The sequence below is a fragment of the Bos indicus genome, chromosome 26 (assembly GCF_029378745.1).
Source record: "Bos indicus isolate NIAB-ARS_2022 breed Sahiwal x Tharparkar chromosome 26, NIAB-ARS_B.indTharparkar_mat_pri_1.0, whole genome shotgun sequence".
Classification (NCBI taxonomy): domain Eukaryota; kingdom Metazoa; phylum Chordata; class Mammalia; order Artiodactyla; family Bovidae; genus Bos; species Bos indicus.
The window spans coordinates 27,536,330-27,559,769 of NC_091785.1; the positions used below are offsets into that span (position 1 = coordinate 27,536,330).

A 23,440-nucleotide genomic window follows, 5' to 3' on the forward strand; every position below is an offset into this window, starting at 1 on the left:
GAGAGAAAAATAAAAGTGCATGTGTTATTTGGATCAACTCTAGAGATCGAGTATAATACTCATTTCTAAACAAAATAAAACAAAACAAATAACAATAAAAGAGGAAGCTGGAAAGACTGGGGGAGTTTAAATAATTGCTCCAGTAGCCAATTGCAGATCTGACCCTCAACCCTGGTCTCTTAAATACTCTCTATCTACACTACTACTCAAAGCTAGCAAGGGATACACCAGGTCTCTGTCTAAAAGGTCACTTCCCCAGAAGGGCGCTCAGTGATGTTCGGGGACACTGACACAAAAGCTCATTGTTCCCCAACACTGCAGTTACTGGGGTTCAGCAGGCTGGGAAAGCACCCAGATACTCTGTCTAGATGATGCCTGCTGTGCTCCTGCTAAAATCCATTCACTGTAGGGTCTCAATTACTTTTAATTACAATGAGCTACAACTTCAATTACATGTAGCACAGATATTCTTATATAATTCTTCCCTAAGGATACCACTTTAAACAGACAGAAAGATTTGGAGAGATGGGATCAGCCAAGGTGGAAAGGACATGAATAAAAGGGTAAAGAGGTGCAACTAATTTTCTAAGGAACATTCAGCTGACATTTACAGTTCTTTAAAAATGCAATGAAAAATACAGCAAAACTGTGAGAAAATCTCCGTAAGCATTCATTCAATGCATGTCTCAAATGGAAATATTTATCTGGTGCCTATAATTTGCCAGACAGAGGTGAATCAGGTTTGGCCCTAGTCCTTAAGGAGCTTATAATCCAGTTGAGGGTAAAGCTTTCCTTGAATTCAATAACAGCTACCATTTACTGAGTAGAAACACCTGCCAGTCACTCATCCAAATGTCTAACATATGGTTGCGTGCATGCATGCTCAATCGTTCAGCCATGTCTGACTCTTTGCGACCCCATGGACTGCAGCCTGCCAGGCCCCTCTGTCCATCGGACTTCCCAGCGAGAATACTGGAGTGGGTTGCCATTTCCTCCTCTAGGGGATCTTCCTGACACAGGGATCAAACCCACGTCTCCTGCGGCTCCTATGTTGGCAGGTGGATTCTTTACCTCTGAACCACCTGGAAGCCTAACATATGCTAACACACTGAGTGTTCGCAATGGCATGTAAGAGATATTTTTAGTATGCATCTCCATTTTACAGACAAGGAAACTGAAGCATAGAAAATTTAAGCTATCAATACATTACCCAAGTCATATAGATAATAAATGGTGGAGGAACATTTAATGCCAGGCATTCTGACTCCAAACCCTCTGTGCTTACCTAGACTACACTAGCTCTTATAAAAACAATAAAGAAATGCTAAATATCACTATTTATAAATGCTAAATATAGCACTATGTACACTTAAGATATGGAGAGATATTCTAAATCAGGAGACTAGAGAAGGTTACATGGAGAACATAACATTTAATGTGGGCTTGGATACTTTTTAAATAAGATGCATTCTATAGCAGAATTTCTGTCACTACCTGTTACCATAGATAATGATAACTCACATTTGTTTTTTATTTTATTTTTGCCTGATATTTTATTTTTTTCAAAGTTACATGTAATTTTGTTTTTATTAAAGGATAATTGCTTTACAGAATGTTGTTGTTTTCTGTCAAACCTCAGCACGAATCAGCCATAGGTAGGCATACATCCCCTCCCTTTAGAACCTCCCTCCCATCTGCCTCCCATCCCACCCCTCTAGGTTGATACAGAGCCCCTGTTTGAGCTTCCTGAGCCATACAGCAAATTCCTGTTGGCTATCTATTTTACATAGGGTAATGTGAGTTTCCATACATCTCACCCTCTCCTCTCCTTTCCCCATGCCCATAAGTCTATTCTCTATGTCTGTTTCTGATAATGGTAACTCACATTTATTGAATGTTCACTATTTGTTAGACAGTAGCTATTCAAGGCATAACTATCCAAAAATGGGGCAGTGGGCATCTATAAAAATCAGCCTTATTGAGTACAACCTGGAAGAAAATTAAAGATAATTACTGTGAGTTTCCTAAATCAGATAGTGAAGTTTTAGAACTAATCATATTATACTGGATTTTAGATATTAAAATAAAGGGCTTGAAATTCTGATACCACAAGTCAGAAATAGTGACTCTTCAGTTCAGTTCAGTTCAGTCATTCAGTTGTGTCCGACTCTTTGCGACCCATGAATCACAGCACGCCAAGCCTCCCTGTCCATCACCAACTCCCGGAGTGCACTTAAACTCATGTCCATCAAGTAGGCGATGCCATCCAGCCATCTCATCCTCTGTCGTCCCCTTTTCCTCCTGCCCCCAATCCCTCCCAGCATCAGAGTCTTTTCTAATGAGTCAACTCTTCGCATGAGGTGGCCAAAGTATTGGAGTTTCAGCCTTAGCATCATTCCTTCCAAAGAACATCCAGGGCTGATCTCCTCTAGAATGGACTGGTTGGATCTCTTTGCAGTCCAAGGGACTCTCAAGAGTCTTCTCCAACACCACAGTTCAAAAGCATCAATTCTTCGGCGCTCAGCTTTCTTCACAGTCCAACTCTCACATCCATACATGACCACTGGAAAAACCATAGCCTTGACTAGATGGACCTTTTTTGGCAAAGTAATGTCTCTGCTTTTGAATATGCTATCTAGGTTGGTCATAACTTTTCTTCCAAGGAGTAAGCGTCTTTTAATTTCATGGCTGCAGTCACCATCTGCAGTGATTTTGGAGCTCAAAAAAATTAAGTCTGTCACTGTTTCCACTGTTTCCCCATTTATTTCCCATGAAAGGATGGGACCAGATGCCTGACCTTCGTTTTCTGAATGTTGAGCTTTAAGCCAACTTTTTTACTCTCCACTTTCACGTTCATCAAGAGGCTTTTTAGTTCCTCTTCACTTTCTGCCATAAGGGTGGTATCATCTGCATATCTAAGGTTATTGATATTTCTCCCGGCAATCTTGATTCCAGCTCGTGCTTCATCCAGCCCAGCGTTTCTCATGATGTATTCTGCATATAAGTTAAATAAGCAGGGTGACAATATAGAGCCTTGACATACTCATTTTCCTATTTAGAACCAGTCTGTTGTTCCATGCCCAGTTCTAACTGTTGCTTCCTGACCTGCATACAGGTTTCTGAAGAGGCAGGTCAGGTGGTCTGGTATTCCCATGTCTTGAAGAATTTTCCACAGTTTATTGTGATCCACACAGTCAAAGGCTTTGGCATAGTAAATAAAGCAAAAACAGATGTTTTTCTCAAACTCTCTTGCTTTTTCAATGATCCAGAGGATGTTGGCAATTTGATCTCTGGTTCCTCTGCCTTTTCTAAAACCAGCTTGAACATCGGGAAGTTCACAGTTCACGTATTGCTGAAGCCTGGCTTGGAGAATTTTGAGCATTACTTTACTAGCGTGTGAGATGAGTGCAATTGTGCAGTAGTTTGAGCAATCTTTGGCATTGCCTTTCTTTGGGATTGGAATGAAAACTGACCTTTTCCAGTCCTGTGGCCACTGCTGACTTTTCCAAATTTGCTGGCATATTGAGTGCAGCACTTTCACAGCATCATCTTTCAGGATTGAAATAGCTCAACTGGAATTCTATCAGCACCACTAGCTTTGTTCATAGTGATGTTTTCTAAGACCCACTTGGCTTCACATTCCAGGATGTCTGGCTCTAGGTGAGTGATCACACCATCGTGGTTATCTTGGTCGTGAAGATCTTTTCTGTACAGTTCTTCTGTGTATTCTTGCCACCTCTTCTTAATATCTTCTGCTTCTGTTAGGTCCATACCATTTCTGTCCTTATCGAGCCCATCTTTGCATGAATTGTTCCCTTGGTATCTCTAATTTTCTTGAAGAGATCTCTAGTCTTCCCCATTCTGTTGTTTTCCTCTATTTCTTTGCATTGATCGCTGAGGAAGGCTTTCTTATCTCTCCTTGCTATTCTTTGGAACTCTGCATTCAGATGCTTATATCTTTCCTTTTCTCCTTTGCTTTTCACGTCTCTTCTTTTCACAGCTATTTGTAAGGCCTCCCCAGACAGCCATTTTGCTTGTTTGCATTTCTTTTCCATGGGGATGGTCTTTATCCCTGTCTCCTGTTCAGTGTCATGAACCTCAGTCCATAGTTCATCAGGCACTCTATCTATCAGATCTAGGCCCTTAAATCTATTTCTCACTTCCACTGTATAATCATAAGGGATTTGATTTAGGTCACACCTGAATGATCTAGTGGTCAGGGGTGGTGACGGAGAGGAGCAACCCCACGACCAAGGGCATTGGAACCCCATGCCCAAGGTCAGGAGCTGCAGCCGAGAGGAGCAACCCCACATCCAAGGAGCGGTGGCTGCATGGGAGCAGGAGGGCCTAGCGGAGCTATTCCATGTTCAAGGTCAGGAGGGGCATCAGGAGGAGATACCCCTCAGCCAAGGTAAGGAGCAGTGGCTGCACTTTTCTGGAGCAGCCATGAAGAGATACCCCACGTCCAAGGTAAGAGAAACCCAGGTAAGACGGTAGGTGTTGCAAGAGGGCCTCAGAGGGCAGACACACTGAAACCATAGTCACAGAAAACTAGTCAATCTAATCACACTAGGACCACAGCCTTGTCTAACTCAATGAAACTAAGCCATGCCCGTGGGGCCACCCAAGACGGGCGGGTCATGGTAGAGAGGGCTGTCAGAATGTGGTCCACTGGAGAAGGGAATGGCAAACCACTTCAGTATTCTTGCCTTGAGAACCCCATGAACAGTATGAAAAGGCATACTGAAATGAAAGGATACTGAAAGAGAAACTCCCCAGGTCAATAGGTGCCCAGTATGCTACTGGAGCTCAGTGGAGAAATAACTCCAGAAAGAATGAAGGGATGGAGCCAACGCAAAAACAATAGCCAGTTGTGGATGTGACTGGTGATAAAAGCAAGGCCCAATGCTGTAAAGAGCAATATTGCACAGGAACCTGGAATGTTAGGTCCATGAATCAAGGCAAATTGGAAGTGGTCAAACAGGAGATGGCAAGAGTGAAGGTCAACATTCTAGGAATCAGTGAACTGAAATGGACTGGAATGGTTGAATTTAACTCAGATGACTATTATATGTACTACTGTGGGCAGGAATCCCTTAGAAGAAATGGAGTAGCCATCATGGTCAACAAAAGAGTCCGAAATGCACTACTTGGATGCAGTCTCAAAAATGACAGAATGATCTGTTCGTATCCAAGGCAAACCATTCAATATCACAGTAATCCAAGTCTATGCCCCAACCAGTAATGCTGAAGAAGCTGAAGTTGAACAGTTCTATGAAGACCTACAAGACCTTTTAGAACTAACACCCAAAAAAGATGTCCTTTTCATTATAGGGGACTGGAATGCAAAAGTAGGAAGTTAAGAAACACCTGGAGTAACAGGCAAATTTGGCCTTGGAATATGGAATGAAGCAGGGAAAAGGGTAACAGAGTTTTGCCAAGAGAACGCACTGGTCATAGCAAACACCCTCTTCCAACAACACAAGAGAAGACTCTACACATGGGCATCACCAGATGGTCAACACCGAAATCAGATTGATTATATTCTTTGCAGCCAAAGATGGAGAAGCTCTATACAGTCAGCAAAAACAAGACCGGGAGTTGACTATGGCTCAGATCATGAACTCCTCCTTGCCAAATTCAGACTTAAATTGAAGAAAGTAGGGAAAACCACTAGACCATTCAGACTCTTCAGTTAATCCTAATTTAAGAAAGTTGCTTTCTCATTAAAAAGAAGTATAGTGCAGTCGAGAGAGTTTGGAGGTAGGCAGGCTTTGCTTTGAAACTCCAGTCCTGTATGATGAGGTTATCAAGTGTCTTGATCTCTCTGGACCTCAGTTTCCTCGGCTACAAAATGAAGCCAATGCCTTTTTTAGAGTAAATGTTCTTGGCACCAAAGATAGCACAGAGAACTGGGTAAACTTACCACCCAACAGAAGCTAGATTAATACCCTCAGTGGAAAAATCATGACGATTATCAGAAATTCACAAATACAGAACACTTCCTTCAGAGTCCTGAATTTCTCCATTCATGTTTCTAAAGCTGTCCACTTCTTATGCATAGTTTCATATACAAATGGTCTGTCTAAGTTTCAGTAAAGTTCTATTTGCTATATGAAGAGCAACTTTTGCACTAGCTGGAGCATTTAGTACAATCTGTTCTCGAATCACTCTTGTTTCTATACAAATCACATGGTGGACATGTTGCTGTTTAAAAAAAATCACAGCTGAATTCAATTTTTTATTCCTTAATATCTCTACAATTTCCATTTTCTAGCTAAAATTTTTCTTCTTATATCTTTTTTTTTTCCCCAATAAAGAAACAAAGTTTTATTACTTGAAAATTGTGACACCACCTGGAAGGAAAATTGAGAAGGTGGCAAATAGCTGGACTCACTAACAAACACAGAGAAGGCAGTGGCACCCCACTCCAGTACTCTTGCCTGGAAAATCCCATGGACAGAGGAGCCTGGTAGGCTGCAGTCCATAGGGTCATGAAGAGTCAAACGTGACTGAGTGACTTTACTTTCACTTTTCACTTTCATTCATTGGAGAAGGAAATGGCAACCCACTCCAGTGTTCTTGCCTGGAGAATCCCAGGGACGGGGAAGCCTGGTGGGCTGCCGTCTATGGGGTCGCAAGAGTCGGACACGACTGAAGGACTTAGCAGCAGCAGCACCACCAGCACTAACAAACAAACAAACAAAGAAATATTCTATACAAGGGCTGAAACCTAGATGCTGACCTAGAGAAAACTACACATTATCTCAGATCATCAGCTTCTGAGGGCCGCTAAGCAGTTAATGACATTGTGAATATCAAAGTCTCCTGCTAGGCTTTTGACTGTGTTTAGCAAAACATTAGTACTGTGAGATACTTTGAAAAGCTTGCCTATAGCGAAATAAGCTTAGCAATATAGACTTCTTGATGATTCACAGGGCACTCAGGCATATTAAATTCTCTGAAGTCCTACAGTCAAGAAATCTATTTAACACTGCATAGGTCAGAATATCCCAAACCTATCTGACTACAGAAGACTTTTAAAATATTTTTCTTAGCACATATCATTCTGTACCATTGGTATTTCTTGTGGTATCTCATCTAAACAATAAACACATCACCCTCCAAAATCACAAAACTGTCTGTACCAGCATAACATGCAGCATTTGAACAAAGTTTAATTGCTTCTTCCAACAAATATTTACTAATAATCGACAGCGTGTAAAGAAATGTTGTGTATTCATGTGATTCAGTCTAAGCATAATCTACTCTTTGTTCTCAGAATCAACACTTAATAAGTCCAGTGATGGAGCTTTGGGGAGAGCATCATACAACTTTTTGTGAGGAAATAGATACATATGATTTTGATTCCCAGTGAGGTGAACTTCATGGTGAGCTGGTGAACATCATCCTAGGCGAACATGGTGAACATCATCCTAGATATTCCCTGGAGTTTATTTTTCTAATTATTCTAGTGGTAGGTGTTATTATCCCCAAAGCCATTTCTCACACACAATACTGGAGGTCTAGGACTTTGGAATGAATTAAACATTTTCTTCATCAGAATAGTTAGTTTGTTCAGTAAATCTTGAGAAGGACTTTCTACTGCACCACTCAGATGTGACATGCATCCTTTATCTGTTCTGCTTTTCAAGATGAAAGCAGCTCGTTGATTATGTGCATCTGTTACTTCTAATGCCTCTACCTCGGAGGGATGTGTCCTATTTTTCATTGCCAGTCCTCTTCCTTCATACTTTCTGTCTCCACTGACTTAGACTTTCATGTGTTTTTTGTTTTTTTCATTTCCCCCCTCTGATGTTTTATTAGTTTCTATCCTGTGATGCATCTCTGAGGTCTTCTGCATAGTGTAGCCATGTTTCCAGTCTTGAATATACTTAAACATTTCATTCAGTAATCAGATTTCCAAAATTGAATACCATTTTTACAAACACTTACAGTTTGAATTAGGTGACATAATCAATGTTACCTGCTGTATGAATTCTAAACTCAATCTTAAAATGTTTAAAAAATACATACTATAAAATTATATCATTCTTTTAAGCTTACTACTTAGCCCACCACTAGTTATTGTCAAACATAAATTAACAGGTATCACTTTACTATGGTATTTTCTAGACGTTTACACAAAAAGAAATGCAAGATGGAGCTTAGGAAAACATAAAACAAAGATAATCATACAATAAAAATAGACTAGCTGTACCCAGGAGAAGGCAATGGCACCCCACTCCAGTACTCTTGCCTGGAAAATCCCATGGACGGAGGAGCCTGGTAGGCTGCAGTCCATGGGGTCGCTAAGAGTCGGACACGACTGAGTGACTTCACTTTCACTTTTCACTTTCATGCATTGGAGAAGGAAATGGCAACCCACTCCAGTGTTCTTGCCTGGAGAATCCCAGGGATGGGGGAGCCTGGTGGGCTGCCGTCTATGGGGTCGCAGAGAGTTGGACATGACTGAAGCGACTTAGCAGCAGCAGCAGCAGCTGTACCAAGCATAATATAAAGTTATTAATAACTGCCGACGTTTACTATTATAAAACAAGCCTCGTACTAAGCATTTGATACATCATATCTCATTTAATCCCCACAGCAATGTATTATGCAGGCACCAGTACTGTATGTTTTTACAGTTAAGAGAAATGAAACACAGAAGAGCTGAATAACTGGGTCGAGGCCACACTGATGTGAAACACAGAGCCAGTTCTCAAACTCGATCTCTCTGACTCCAGAGCTTCCCCTCTTCTTGAACACAGTGCTTCCCTTTGCTGAGTCTAGCAAATGACAATCTACTCTACGCATGCTGTATATATCAAGGGGGAAAGAAGAGATTTAGATGAGAATACAGCAACTAGGGGAGAAGAGAACATTTAGGAAAAGAGGTCAGAATTTAGGAAGAGAATTGGGTTGATAATTTGGGAAATCAGTTAAGCCTTTTTCACAAATTTTTAAAATTCCAAACCAGCATTCAAGGCCTGGAAAACTCATGGTTCCCACCTGTTAAATGGAACTGCTATTCCTTCATCACTTATAATCAATATAAAGTGCTATGAGTATTAACAGAGATTCACAAATTTAGAGGAAGCCCAGTATATTAACTTTGAAGTGTCTTTCCTATGTGATGCACAGCATTAAATACTATCACAGAATTATTTGGGAAAATGATTCTCTCTTCTTTAATTCAGCAAGAAAACCTTCCATTGTAGAATGTTAACTTTTTGGAGAAAAAGGTCACAGTGTTAAATAGAAAAAAAAGGGGGGTTCCACCCTGGAACAGTACAAATGTTTGGGATAAAAAATACTAATTCAATTCACCAGCGTTCTAACTCAGCTTGCAGAGAATTCAAAACAAGATTAGAAAAGAGAAGGTAATTTGTCACTCAAGGGAGGGGAGACTGTCTTTGACATTGAATTATGGGGTACGGACTTTGCATGTGAAATCCTCCTGCATAACAGTCTTGGCCAGATCCCAGACTGAAGAGTTTTCTAGCGATGAAAACACTTCCAAAAATAATGAATGCCTTTGGTCTGGACACACCTCTCCTATTCAACCCAGTTCTCTAACCCTCCCTCAGCACCCAGTTTTCTCCCACAAGCTGCTCTTTGCATTTTTCTCCACCATCTGTGTTTAGGAAACTCCTCACACTTTGAATCACTTATACGTTTGTACTTGACCATTTTTCTAGGACCACCACTGTCTAACCACCATCCCTCTCTTCTGAAAGTCCAAAGCAACAACATCCTATATCTTATAATTTAGTACTGAACAATTATAAAGTCATTTATTGCTTCACTGTGGTTGTATTTATGTAAGGTCTCTCTGAAACTAGCCTTAAATTCACTGAATCCACTTGCCACATTTTATGATACTGTATCTCTCATGAAATACATAATAGTCACTCAAGACTTTATTGATTAAAAATAGTGGTAGGATCATAAGGCAATGCTCTGAAGGTGGTAATATCTCTGACAAAATATAGAATTGTCACCATTCTTGGGAGGTGTTCCACAGGTATGCTAACATAGATCCGATTAGTAACTGGGTCACATGTTAAGTAAACGAGAGCTATGTATCTTTTAAATAACTATACATCTTTTAAATATTTTAAATAGCCCCATTCTAGAATGTTGGCTTGAGTGGAGGGTTGGCTTTGTGTGCTGCTTCAGCCGATCATAGCATTTATTCCTGCAGGAGACACCAAGGGAGTGAACAATCACCATTTGCTCCAATAACCACCATTACCAAAGACTTGCTGCTTTATCTTACAGAACAAGGGAAGAACAAGAAAAGAGAGAGTTTGCTGGATGCCAGGATGTCAGCTAATTAACCCTCTAAAAATATTTGACTCCCCAATTCTGGAATGTGGATAACAAAAATTTGAGGCAAGAGATTCTCCAGAGACAAACCAGGAAGATTCTGTGTAAGAAACTCATTGTCTCTGACTAGAATCCTTGGTGGAGTGACGACTCAGTGGAATTTAACACAGATGCCACGAAAACCTCACCAAAGGGAGAACTCTGAGCTGACACAAAACCCGGATTTACTGGCTAATAATGAAGGTCTTGGACAGACCCCAGCTCTTGCCTTTGGCGGGTGAACAATTTTCCTCATGAGCAGCTCCCATCTAAAAGATTAATAAAATAAAATGTATGATAAAAACAAAGAGAGATTTAGCTCTCAAATTGTAACATAATTATGCTCATGCAATCCAAATAATTCTCACCAGCCTGAAATTCTTCAGAGACCCAACTGAATATATTACAAACACTCTGATCATAAAGCCCGTGTTTCCCAGCAATAAAATTGCTGCAATAAACATTTGGCTTCTTTTCCATTTTTAGAACTATTTTGAACAACCTGCCTCTAATGTATTTTATTACCACCCTCCAAGTCTTCCAATGAATGACAAAACCCCCAGTGCTTTTTCTGAGTGGCTGCCACTAAACAATAATGTTGTTTTCAGTGTGTAGTCATCCCGCTGCCAAGAGAGGGCTTTCTGCTAAGTTCCCTGGCACTAAATCTCTCCCTGAGATACCCTCTGCAATCTGCAGGCAACCAGTGAAATGAAATGATCTCCCTTGAACTCGAGTCACTCCAGCATTAGCCAGGAGGGATTCTGAACATCAATCATGCCTCCAATTTAAAGGCAACTTACTTCCTTACATTACATTTAAAAAAAAAAAATCATACACTCTTTGACAACCGTGATTCCATCTCCAAGTCCCTGTGTTGTCATTCGGTCACTAAGTTATGTCTGACTCTTTGCAGCCTCCATGGACTGCAGCATGCCAAGGCTTCCCTGCCCTTCAGTATCTCCCTGAGTGGTCTCGTAAAAACATACTTCTTGGTACGATCTGCTCCTTGGTAATCAACCAGGGCAACATTTTATAAAGAGCTCTGCATGTGAAGGACCTTCTCTAATCAAAACATGAAGAAGGTATCACACTTCCACCAGAAACACTTCAAGCACAGAGACCTAAAAGTTGGCCCATTGTTATGAAAATTAGAAAAGCAAATTTTAACAAGTTTTACTCTTTATTCATCTGTAAAACTCAATTGTTAAAACAATAAAAGTAATATACAATATCCTAAATTAATTACAGTCTATCTGAATGCCTTGAACATTATATTTAAAGTAAGAGATTGTAGAAAATTCAAAAGACACTGTTGGTCCCCAGGGTGCTATATTCTACACTAGAACCTTCTCTCTATTCCTCCATCTGTCTTTCCTGATCACAGCTGATGTACTCCTTAAGAAACAGGGTGTTACATGCATTACACTTATCATCTTACTGATGAATTTTATAACTGAATCCACAGAGGTTCAGAGAGGTTGTCAACTTCATCACAAAGCTATGAAGTACTGTAGAGACAACTCAGTTTCAAGTCTGTCTTATTCCAGAACCTGCAGGCCTGTGCTGTGCTTAGTCACTCAGTTGTGTCCAACTCTATGACCCCATGGACTGTAGCCTTCCAGGTTTCTCTGTCCATGGGGATTCTCCTGGCAAGAATACTGGAGTGGGTTGCCATGCCCTCCTCCAGGGGGTCTTCCAAACCTATTGATCAAACCCAGGTCTCCTGCATTGTGGGTGGGTTCTTTACCATCTGAGCCATAAGGGAAGCCAAGAATACTGGAGAGGGTGGCCTATCCCTTTTCCAGGAAGACCCAGGAATCAAACCATGGTGTTCTGCATTGCAGATGGATTCTTTACCAGCTGAGATATCAGGGAAGCCACCCCTAAACTACCTCTTTAATCTTTTCCTTTCTGTTCTACAGGAGGCCAATCATTTTTTTTTAATGTTTTTATTGAAGTGCATTTGCATATGTATGTACATTCTTCTTTTTAATATTCTTCTTCATTATGGTTTATCACAGGATATTGGATATAGTTCCCTGTACTGTACGGTAGGACCTTTTCTATACACAGCAGTTTGCCTTTGCTAATGCCAAAGTTCTAATTCATCCCCACTCCACCTTGGCAACAATAAGTCTGTTCTCTATGTCTGGATCCCAAATATAGGTGATATCATATAGTGTTTGTCTTTCTCTTTCTGACTCACTTCACTTGGTATGATAATCTCTAGGTCCATGTTGCAGCAAATGGCATCATTTCATTCTTTTTTAAGACTAATATTCCAATGTATATAGGTACCACATATTCTTTATCCCTTCATCTGTTGGTGGACATTTAAGTTGCTTCCATGTTTTGGCTCTTGTGACCAGTGCTGCTATGAATATAAGAGGTATGTGTGTATTTGTGAATTATAGTTGTGTTGCAGGAGGTCAGTCTCATCATAACTTGATTACTCAGTGGATCATGCTAAAGTAAGAAAACATCTCCTGAAACAAGTCTCAGGTCACCAAGTCACAGGCTGACCCAAAATAAGATGTCTAAGAAGAAATCGTTTCTAAGAAGTGCATTTCTTCACAGGGAATTTTGTATAATTCACTTAAATAAAGAGAACTGACTTGATTGCTTTTTATACATGATGTGAACGGAGTGTGAATGCTGGGACATGCTGACCACTGTAATGTACCACTCTATCACTTACCCACAAAATTTGCCATGTTGAGAATGGTTCTCAACTACTGCTCCCCAAGTCAGCCTCCTGTAGGTGAGAGACTTGAGTTCCTTTCAGCACTGTTTTCTCCTCTATGCATTTTATAACCACTGCATCCTCTCATATTCAGAAAAGCTAATCATATTTTATGTAGTTCCTGCTTAGGCTATCACTTAGTCTATTTCTTGATGTAACAGGTTTTTAGAACTCATAAATACATGAAGATGCATAAAGGAAAAAAAAGCAATGTATAATGGAGAGAAACAGAATAAAAAGGAGTAACATCAATGAGAAAAAAACAAAAACAAAAACAAGAGCTACTCAGTAGTCACTGGTCCCATCTGTGGCGATGATAGAGAAGAATCCACAAAGCACACCATTGTAGTAAGCTACCTGGACCAGTGGGAAAGTGCTAGAAAAATCCTCTTATCGTCTTTCAACTCACACAAATATAATATACCTGACAGTGTTTCTATGTCTGTGAAGAAAATAACCTGTTTAAAACTGATAAAAAGAGATCCCTCCAAAGAGACAGTTTGCCAAATGGATCAGTTTCCATTTGGCATGTTTGAAGCAGCAGAGTTACTTGTAATTGTATAATTTGTTGTGGAATTGCACAGTTTTCCTTCACATTCATTTCAGGGTTCATTTGCTTTTTAAGCACACCTACACGTCCACAAACCCTCGGAGCAAAGAGTTGCCTGTCGTCAGAGCATGATTTCCCAGCTCTCATAACAGGGCTGTCTCTGCCCTCAAGGGCTCTGAGGTGGAAATGAAATAGCCTTATGTGCTTGTAACTTAACTTTCACATTTCTCTTAAAGATGAGCTTATTTTATTTCACATTTTAAACATTGTTAGCCAAGCTTTAATTGTTTTTTTTAATTTAGATCCTGTTTTGTTCAAAGGTGAATAGTTTACTTTTTTTACTACACAGATAAATACTTTTTATTATTATTATTACATAAGATCTTTAAAATCCAAGAGCTGGATTACCTGATGTGCGCAGGGATCCATGAAAGTTAGATGCTTCCATATTTGAAAAGGTTTGGTATTATTACAGGTAAGGCTCAGCCCCACATCATCGAGGGGAACTTGAAATTTTGGTGAGCATATGTGAAGAGAAGAATACCTAAGTCTAAAGCAACATCTTATCATGTAAAATTTCTGAGGACTATCAATCTTATAACTCATAAACTTCAAATATAAATCATTCAAAAGATACTGTGAAGTTATCTAAAAAGAATAATACAGTGTCCAAATTATTTGGAGCTCTACTCTATTCCATCTCCTAAAAAAACAGCAGAATCATGATTCCTGAGGTCATGCAAATTTTCTAAAGCACAGCTTCTAAAATCATGCGCTCATCAGTTCAGTTCAGTTCAGTCGCTCAGTCGTGTCCGACTCTTTGCGACCCCATGAATCGCAGCACGCCAAGCCTCCCTGTCCATCACCAACTCCCGGAGTTCACTCAAACTCATGTCCATTGAGTCAGTGATGCCATCCAGCCATCTCATCCTCTGTCGTCCCCTTCTCCTCCTGCCCCCAATCCCTCCCAGCATCAGAGTCTTTTCCAATGAGTCAACTCTTCGCATGAGGTGGCCAAAGTACTGGAGTTATAGCTTTAGCATATCTCAATACAATATCAGGTCTTGGTGAAAGGTTAGAGAAGCATGATTGCCCCCAAAGCATCTGTTTTACTGAAGAGACCTCAAGGTCCAAGTACATAAAATCTTAGGGACGCAAGAGGGAAGTCCTTTAACTTATGCACATTTGAAGAAAGGGAGAGAGAAAGAGAGACAGAGAAAGAAAGAGACGTCATTCCAGATGCCTTCTGACTAAGCTTTTCTAAACCATCATATCTCAAAAATTCTGAAAACTACATTGTGTGCTTTTCAGGAAAGCTGGATTTGTCCTCAGCTAATCCCATTTAAACTCAACCAGCTAAAGCTGGCTAGAACATCAACATATAACTGAATTGACTCAACATGGGTCCTCAGATGAGAGCGAATTCTTATGCAGAATTTAATGTTTCACCTTCTGCAAATAAACATACAGAAACATGATAAAGGCTCACTTTATAGATTGCCCTTTATGGACAACTCACACGGTGCTTTATTTTGATGAAACTCTTAAATAATGTATTTAGTATCAAGGAGTATCCTAATTATTGGAGAAGGAAATGGCAACCCACTCCTGTGTTCTTGCCTGGAGAACCCCAGGGACGGGGGAGCCTGGTGGGCTGCCATCTACAGGGTCGCACAGAGTCAGACACGACTGAAGCGACTTAGCAGCAGCAGCAGTATCCTAATTATTGGAGAAGGAAATGGCAACCCACTCCAGTGTTCTTGCCTGGAGAATCCCAGCGACGGGGGAGCCTGGTGGGCTGCCATCTCTGGGGTCGCACAGGGTCGGACACGACAGAAGCGACTTAGCAGCATCGGCAGCAGCAGCAGTATCCTAATTAGAAACCACAATAAGGGAGGCACACCACAACTGTGGGGAAATGTGAGAGAAAAAAATTCCAGGGTCTCTTTTGAAGAGAAATAGGGCAAGTAAATCAGGTTCCCAAGAGCATCTGCTCCATTTTCCAGCTCAGAAAAGACAGAAGTTTGGTGACACCCAGATGTATGTTACACGTTGATGGTCCTACACATTTAAAGATACTACTCAGCTGAACACTGGAGAAGTATAAACAGAATCCTTTACAACAGCAGTACCCTGTTTTTTCTCAGGAGAAGCTGACAATGAGCATTTTGTATTATGCTGAGGCAATTGCATTACAGACACTAGCTCTACATTTTACAATCACTCACAAAGCAATTGGAATCTGACAATAAAAGAAACCAAGGCCTTTCCCCCATCACCAGACAAATTTCTAAGCCGTATTGTTCAAAAGGAGAATGTGACTGAATAAAGAACTCTAAAGCCTGGAAGTGACTTCGAGTTTAAAGCACTTCCACAGATGCTGTCAAAATACAGATTTTCAAAGCTTGCTTTCACAGTGTAGAGAATTCAGGGACTGGAGAAGCATCTGAGGACTCTCATATAAGCATGATACCTAGAGTGTTCATTGCTTTCTAGAGACATATCATTATTTAAGAGTCCTAATCCACTGTATAGTAAGGTAAAACCTAGCCAAGACCACAAAAAGTCCAAGTTGTGAATATACAGATGCAAAATTAATCCACTATCAAATCTCCAGTGTGAACAGATGATACACGGAGTCACACAGATGGATTATTTTGGTGGAGTGAGTGGGGATGTCTGAAGTCTAAGAGATTAGAGTTTTTAATAAACAAAAGAAGTTAATATTTAACAGCTTAAAATATTGAGATATTTTGAAACATCTATCCTAGGTCTTTTATCTCTTCAAACAATAAATTTATCAAGCTGTAAATAGTATGTCAGAGTGGAAACATCATGAATTAGGAGTGAGGTAGATCTAAATTAAACATTTTGACGGTGTCACACAGCAGTGTGATCGTGGGTAAACTAACCAAACTCTTGTTTGTTTGTTTTCCTTTCTCATGGTTAAAAGAAAATTAAAAAGCTATGGAAATAATATGTATATCATTGTTTTTGGGTAGACTAAATGATCTAAAGCGTGGCTTTGAAATAGAGAGCTCTATTACATGACACTATTTAATTCCAGCTAGAAATACTAGCAGTGATATAAAGAACACTAGACTAAGAGTTACAGAATCTAGATTTCATTTTTATTGCCCTGTGATTCCTGTCTTTTAACTTTGTGAGTCTCGGTCTCATTCTCGGTAAGGATACATACCTGTCCTGAATAAAATTCAAGAAACCCACTACATTTAACCTCCCACCATGTGGCTTGCTGGCCCCTCAAATTTAGAGCATTATCAGCAGATTACGGTGATTCATTTTTTTCTTTTTTTTCTGGGAAACAAGAATTCCATAGTGGCACTAGCCAAGTCTGTTTTTATTAAGTAGCTTTATCTTTTGCCTACATGTTCAGTTTTCCTGGAGAAAAACGTTTTCATTCTGTAAGTAAAAGGCAATAGAGTATAATGGAAAGACCCCGAAAGAGTTCTGTAGATTAGTTTTATGACTTCCTAGCTGTTATATTAGGAAACAATTTAATGTATCTTAATAGACAAGAATCTTTCCCTATAAAAATCATCTCTTGAACTGTTTTAAAGATAGAATAAGTTATACACACACACACACACATAAAGTGGACTGGAATGAGTGAATTTAATTCAGATGACCATTATATCTACTACTGTGGGTGAGAATCCCTTAGAAGAAATGGAGTAGCCCTCACAGTCAACAAGAGAGTCTGAAATGCAGTACTTGGGTTCAGTCTCAAAAACGAGAATGACCTCTGTTCATCTCCAAGGCAAACCATTCAAAATCACAATAATCCACTATTATGCCCCAACCACTAACACCAAAGAAGCTGAGTTGAATGGTTCTATGAAGACCTACAAAATTTTCTAGAACTAACACCAAAAAAAGATGTCCTTTTCATCACAGGTGACTGGAATGCAACAGTAGGAAGTTAACAGATACCTGGAGTAACAGGCAAGTTTGACCTTGGAGTACAAAATGAAGCAGGGCAAAGGCTAACTGAGTTTTGCCAAGAGAACACACTGGTCATAGAAAATACCCTCTTCCAACAACACAGAAGACAACTCTACACATGGACAATAGCAGATGGTCAATACCGAAATCAGATTGATTATATTCTTTGTAGCAGAAGATGGAAAAGCTCTATACAGTCAGCAAAAACAAGACTGGGAACTGACTGTGGCTCAGATCATGAGCTCCTAATTGCCAAATTCAGACAAATTGAAGAAAATAGGGAAAACCACTAAACCATTCAGGTATGTACAGTGGACGTGAGGAATAGATCACAGGATTAGATTTGATAGACAGATTGCCTGAAGAACTATGGATGGAAGTTCGTGACATTGTACAGAAGGTGGTAATCAAGACCATTCTCAAGAAAAAGAAAGTAAAAATGGTTGTCTGAGGAGGCTTTACAAATAGCTGGCCTTACAAATAGCTGAATTAATAGAAGTTCAGTGTAAAGTGTGTTAAAAAATAATAATACAAAATAAAGTTAAATTTTAATTAAGCTGTAAAAAGCCATAATTATAATAAAAATAAATGATGAAAGTAACTTTAAGGTTACTGACAGACAATAGCTAAGACCTATACTGGGATAATATACCTCACTATGCTTAGCCATAAACACAAATATACAATACACAGTATACAAAAAAAAGCTGGTATTTTTTTGACAATATACAAAAAAAAAAAGCTGTATTTAAATTATATGCAGAGTACATCATGCAAAATGCCAGGCTGGATGAAGCACAAGCTGGAATCAAGATTTCTGGGGGAAATATCAATAAGCTCAGATATGCAGATGACACCACCCTTATGGCAGAAAGTGAAGAGGAACTAAAGGGCCTCTTGATGAAGGTGAAAGAGGAGAGTGAAAAAGCTGGCTTAAAACTCAACATTCAAAAAACAAAAATCATGGCATCCAGTCCCATCACCTCAAGGCAAATAGATGGGACAACAATGGAAACAGTGAAAAACTTTATTTTCTTGGGTTCCAAAATCACTGCAAATGGTGACTGCAGCCATGAAATTAAAAGATGCTTGCTCCTTGAAGCTCTTCGCGGGGAGAGGCGCGGGGGCCCGGGGCCAGTGGTAGGCGGACGGGGGCCGGGAAGAGGGAGCGAGGGTAGCCGGGGAGAGAGGGGCCGGCGACAGCCGCGCGCTGCTCAGGACCGACGGCCAAAGCTCCTGCGAACTTGGGCGCAGAGTCGCGCCACTGCGCCCGCGGCCCGAGCGATGAAGATGGTGGCCCCCTGGACGCGATTCTACTCCAACAGCTGCTGCCTCTGCTGCCATGTCCGCACTGGCACCATCCTGCTCGGCGTCTGGTACTTGATCCTCAACGCCGTGGTACTGCTGATTCTGTTGAGTGCCCTGGCTGATCCAGATCATTACCACTTTTCAAGTTCTGAACTCGGGGGTGACTTTGAGTTCATGGATGATGCCAACATGTGCATTGCCATCGCGATTTCTGTTCTCATGATCCTTATCTGTGCCATGGCTACGTACTGCACATACAAGCAACGCGCAGCCTGGATCATCCCATTCTTCTGCTACCAGATCTTTGATTTTGCCCTCAACACCTTGGTTGCGGTCACCGTACTTGTTTATCCAAACTCCATCCAGGAATACATACGACAGCTGCCTCCTGATTTTCCTTACAAAGATGATATCATGTCAGTGAATCCTACCTGTTTGGTCCTCATTATTCTTCTGTTCATCAGCATTATCTTGGCTTTTAAGGGTTACTTGATTAGCTGTGTTTGGAACTGCTACCGATATATCAATGGCAGGAACTCCTCTGATGTCCTGGTTTATGTTACCAGCAACGACACTACGGTGCTGTTACCCCCGTACGATGACGCCACTGTGAACAGCGCCACCAAGGAGCCGCCGCTCCAGTACGTGTCTGCCTGAGCCTGGAAGTCGGGCGGCGCGAGAGCAACAGCCAGACTTGTCATTCATCAGAGCAATAGTTCTTTAATTTTTCTTCTGAGATGAGCTCTCTGAGCTTATTTGTCGCAGAAATGCTACAGTTTAAAATTTTAGATGTTAAGTTGAAACTCTGTAGTTTGAAACCTATGCTTTAGCTGGAGCACCTTGCTAGAGTAGCTGTAGAAATTCTCTCTGTGGGGTGGGGTGGGGTGGGCTCCCCTAGTTTTCCCTCGGCGTTGGAACTACCCGACAACTCAGATGAATCTCGAGTCCGAGACGTCTGTTGTACGTGCTGAGCCCCAGAGTCGAAGACTTTCCAACGCTTTTCTCTTCACTCCCTCTTTCTCTTTTGAACGTGTATAATCAAGTCAAAATTAGACAGTGCTTTCCTTGGCCATTCCAATTTATAGAAGAAACCCTTAGGAGAACAGGAATGTTATTTGTGTAAGGAGTCCATATAAATACATAAATAAAACAAGTATTTCCTTAAAAAAAAAAAAATAAAAGATGCTTGCTCCTTGAAAGAAAAGCTATGACAAACCTAGACAGTGTATTAAAAAGTAGAGACATTACTTTACCGACAAAGGTCTGTCTAGTCAAAGCTATGGTTTTTCCAGTAGTCATGTATGGATGTGAGAGGTGGGCCATAAAAAAGGCTAAATGCCGAAGAATTGATCCTTTTGAACTGTGGTATTGGAGAAGACTTTTGAGAGTCCCTTGGACTGCAAGGAGATCAAACCTGTCAATCCTAAAGAAAACCAGTCCTGAATATTCATTGGAAGGACTGATGCTGAAGCTGAAGCTCCAATAGCAAAGAGCCAACTCATTAGAAAAGACCCTGATGCTGGGAAAGATTGAAGGCAGGAGGAGAAGGGGATGACAGAGGATGAGATGGTTGGATGGCATCACTGACTCAATGGACATGAGTTTGAGCAAGCTCCGGGGAGATGGTGAAAGACAGGGAAGCCTGGCGTGCTGCCATCCATGGGGTCACAAAGAGTTGGACATGACTGAGCAACTAAACAACAATGTATGTATATATATATATACATACATATGTAAAATATATATTTATATACACATTACAGACTTACATAAACACATATGTAGATCTCACCAAGCCTAATAATTCCTTGTACCTGGTATATGCACAGTATTATGTAAGAGTGATGATGAAGGTGATGACAAGTAACAAGGAAACAAGGATTAATTGAAAGATTACAAGGACCTTATACAGGCAGAGCCACCAGGGAGTCAAACACTTGAGCAGTAAACATTGCATTCAACATAAAGACATAAAAAATCTAGAATGAAGGGTAGACAAAAGATAAATACTAGCAAAGGACTAGTGTCTACAGAAAGCTTCCTTATAAGGCTCTGCCTGTTTTCCTTTTGGTTCCTTGAGTTTCTTAGTTGCTGTGGGTTAAGTGATTATCTTACTGAAGTGATTTTTAATTTTTCAAATGGTTTGAATTATTTTGTTCCCACTCTTTTCCCCAAAGACTATATACATGTTGCACTGCTGCTGTGCTGCTAAGTAGCTTCAGTCGTGTCCAACTCTGTGCGACCCCATAGATGGCACGCACCAGGCTCCCCCATCCCTGGGATTTTCCAGGCAAGAGCACTGGAGCAGGTTGCCATTTCCTTCTCCAGTGCATGAATGTGAAAAGGGAAAGTGAAGTCGCTCAGTCGCGTCCAACTCTTAGCAACCCCATGGACTGTAGCCCACCAGGCTCCTCCATCCATGGGATTTTCCAGGCAAGAGTACTGGAGTGGGGTGCCATTGTTGCACTGCTGCTGCTGCTGCTAAGTAGCTTCAGTCGTGTTCAACTCTGTGCAACTAGTGATAGGTACATTTACCATTTTGTCTAGAGATCTCCGTACTGCGTGACAAGGTCAAGTGAAAAATTAGGGAGGTGAGCACATCACCTAGGAACCTCAGTGACTAACAAGCAGGTTTTATAGCTACTCATCACACGGCATCTAGATACAGCCTCTGGATGAGACTCAGTTTTTTTCCCGGTTGGGTAGAGGATGACTGGCACTCTGCTTATCTTGTGTGATAGCTGAATTGGTAAGCTAGGGTACCTCTGACATATAAGAGAAGCTGTGTAAATAAGTAAGGCAGGCTCAAAGGTGTAATGAAGAAGGCATATTGTTCAACTGTCTGACTCATTTTTTATCAGAACATCAGCTCACAAAGCCACTATTTGGTGACCAGCAACTTTCTGCCCCTGTCTCTCTGGGCACAGCTTAAGGGGAATTGGACCAAACTGAAACCATTACACTGTCTCTTCTGCTGCTGCTGCTGCTAAGTCGCTTCAGTCGTGTCCGACTCTGTGTGACCCCATAGACGGCAGCCCACCAGGCTCCCTGGTCCCTGGGATTCTCCAGGCAAAAACACTGGAGTGGGTTGCCATTTCCTTCTCCAATGCATGAAAGTGAAAAGTGAAAATGAAATTGCTCAGTTGTGTCCGACTCTTAGAGACCCCATGGACTGCAGCCTACGAGGCTCCTCCGTCCATGGGATCTTCCAGGCAAGAGTACTGGAGTGGGGTGCCATTGCCTTCTCCAGTGTCTCTTCTAGTCATTTGTAATTTAGATGCAGAGTTTAAGTTACATCAATATCAGGGTCTGAGAATAAAAATTCATTAACAACTTATACTGTAGGCCCTCATGTTGCCCTCCTCCTTTCCTGAACCTTCCTCTTCAGCTTTTTCTTAGATTATAGGAAAGAGATCCGCACATTTCCCTCCTGCCCCTTTATCTAGGCTTTTTGAAAAATTACTATCAATGTTACTATAATTTATCACTATTACTAATTTTAATCACTGCTATTATCTAAACTCAAATTGCAGTAAGAATCTGACTTAGAATCTATGATGTACAAGTCACTCCTGAAAAAGTCTGTACTAACCAATGGTTAACTTCTAAAATATCAGTAATCATCCCAAACTAAATCAATGAAAAATTGTCTTTTTTGAGCATTTTAATCGCTAATTTTATTTTGTTGGCATTTTTGCTGAAATAAAATAAAAGCTAAAACCAATGTTTTCATAGAATACACTAATAAATAGCAAAGCTGATGTACTTGACATGAACTAAGAATGCTTTTTTCGGAGTGAACAAACAAATAGCCTAGATTTTTGAGCTTTTATGTGATTTTCATCCAATTACTCTTAGTGCTGTCCATTGTCTACTCCTCTGCATTTTAGGAAAGACCAGTCTAAATTAAACCCAGGAATATGAAAATCTAAAATCCGAAGTGGGGTGGAATAAAAAGAACTGTAGACTTTTGAAAATCCTGAAAAACCTGCAGAAACTAAAACATATTCCTGTGCTTTAATATCATCTAACACAGAATTTTAAGGAGTAATAAAGACTCCTCTGTCTCTGAGGAGTAAGAAAAGGTGGGTCCTTCTCACCGATATGTCCCCATCACTAAACACAGAACCAAGCCTTGAGCAGGCACTCAAACTGGTGAGTGTATAAACGATAAATGAAAGGACAAATGAACGAAGCAGAGGGTAAAACAATGCAATACAAAGACAACAAGATTCAAGTTAAATGCAGTAAAGCCAAGGCAAATCAGGTCTCCCAGGTGTAAAATGGATATGTTATCTGTCACCTCTATATCTTTCCAAGCCCCATCTTTATCCATCAATACACTGAACTCCGAAAAATGGCAGAAAGCCAGATTCAAGTTACTCTAAGTTCTTACAGTCTTAAACCCACCAAAGTCTAGCAATACCTATTCATCCGTCTTTACAATTTTCAAAATGACTCTAAAACTGCCAAAGCTCTTTTCAGACTTAAAATTCTGAACA

General features: G+C 40.6%; 1 protein-coding gene and 1 pseudogene across 4 annotated transcripts in view; one reads left to right on the forward strand and one right to left on the reverse strand.

Annotated features, from left to right (window-relative positions):
• Positions 1 to 23,440, reverse strand: part of SORCS1 (sortilin related VPS10 domain containing receptor 1) — a 578,046-nt gene that overhangs the window by 480,196 nt on the left and 74,410 nt on the right. The gene's annotated exons all lie outside the window — the stretch shown is intronic.
• Positions 18,805 to 20,092, forward strand: LOC109574091 (lysosomal-associated transmembrane protein 4B pseudogene; annotated as a pseudogene).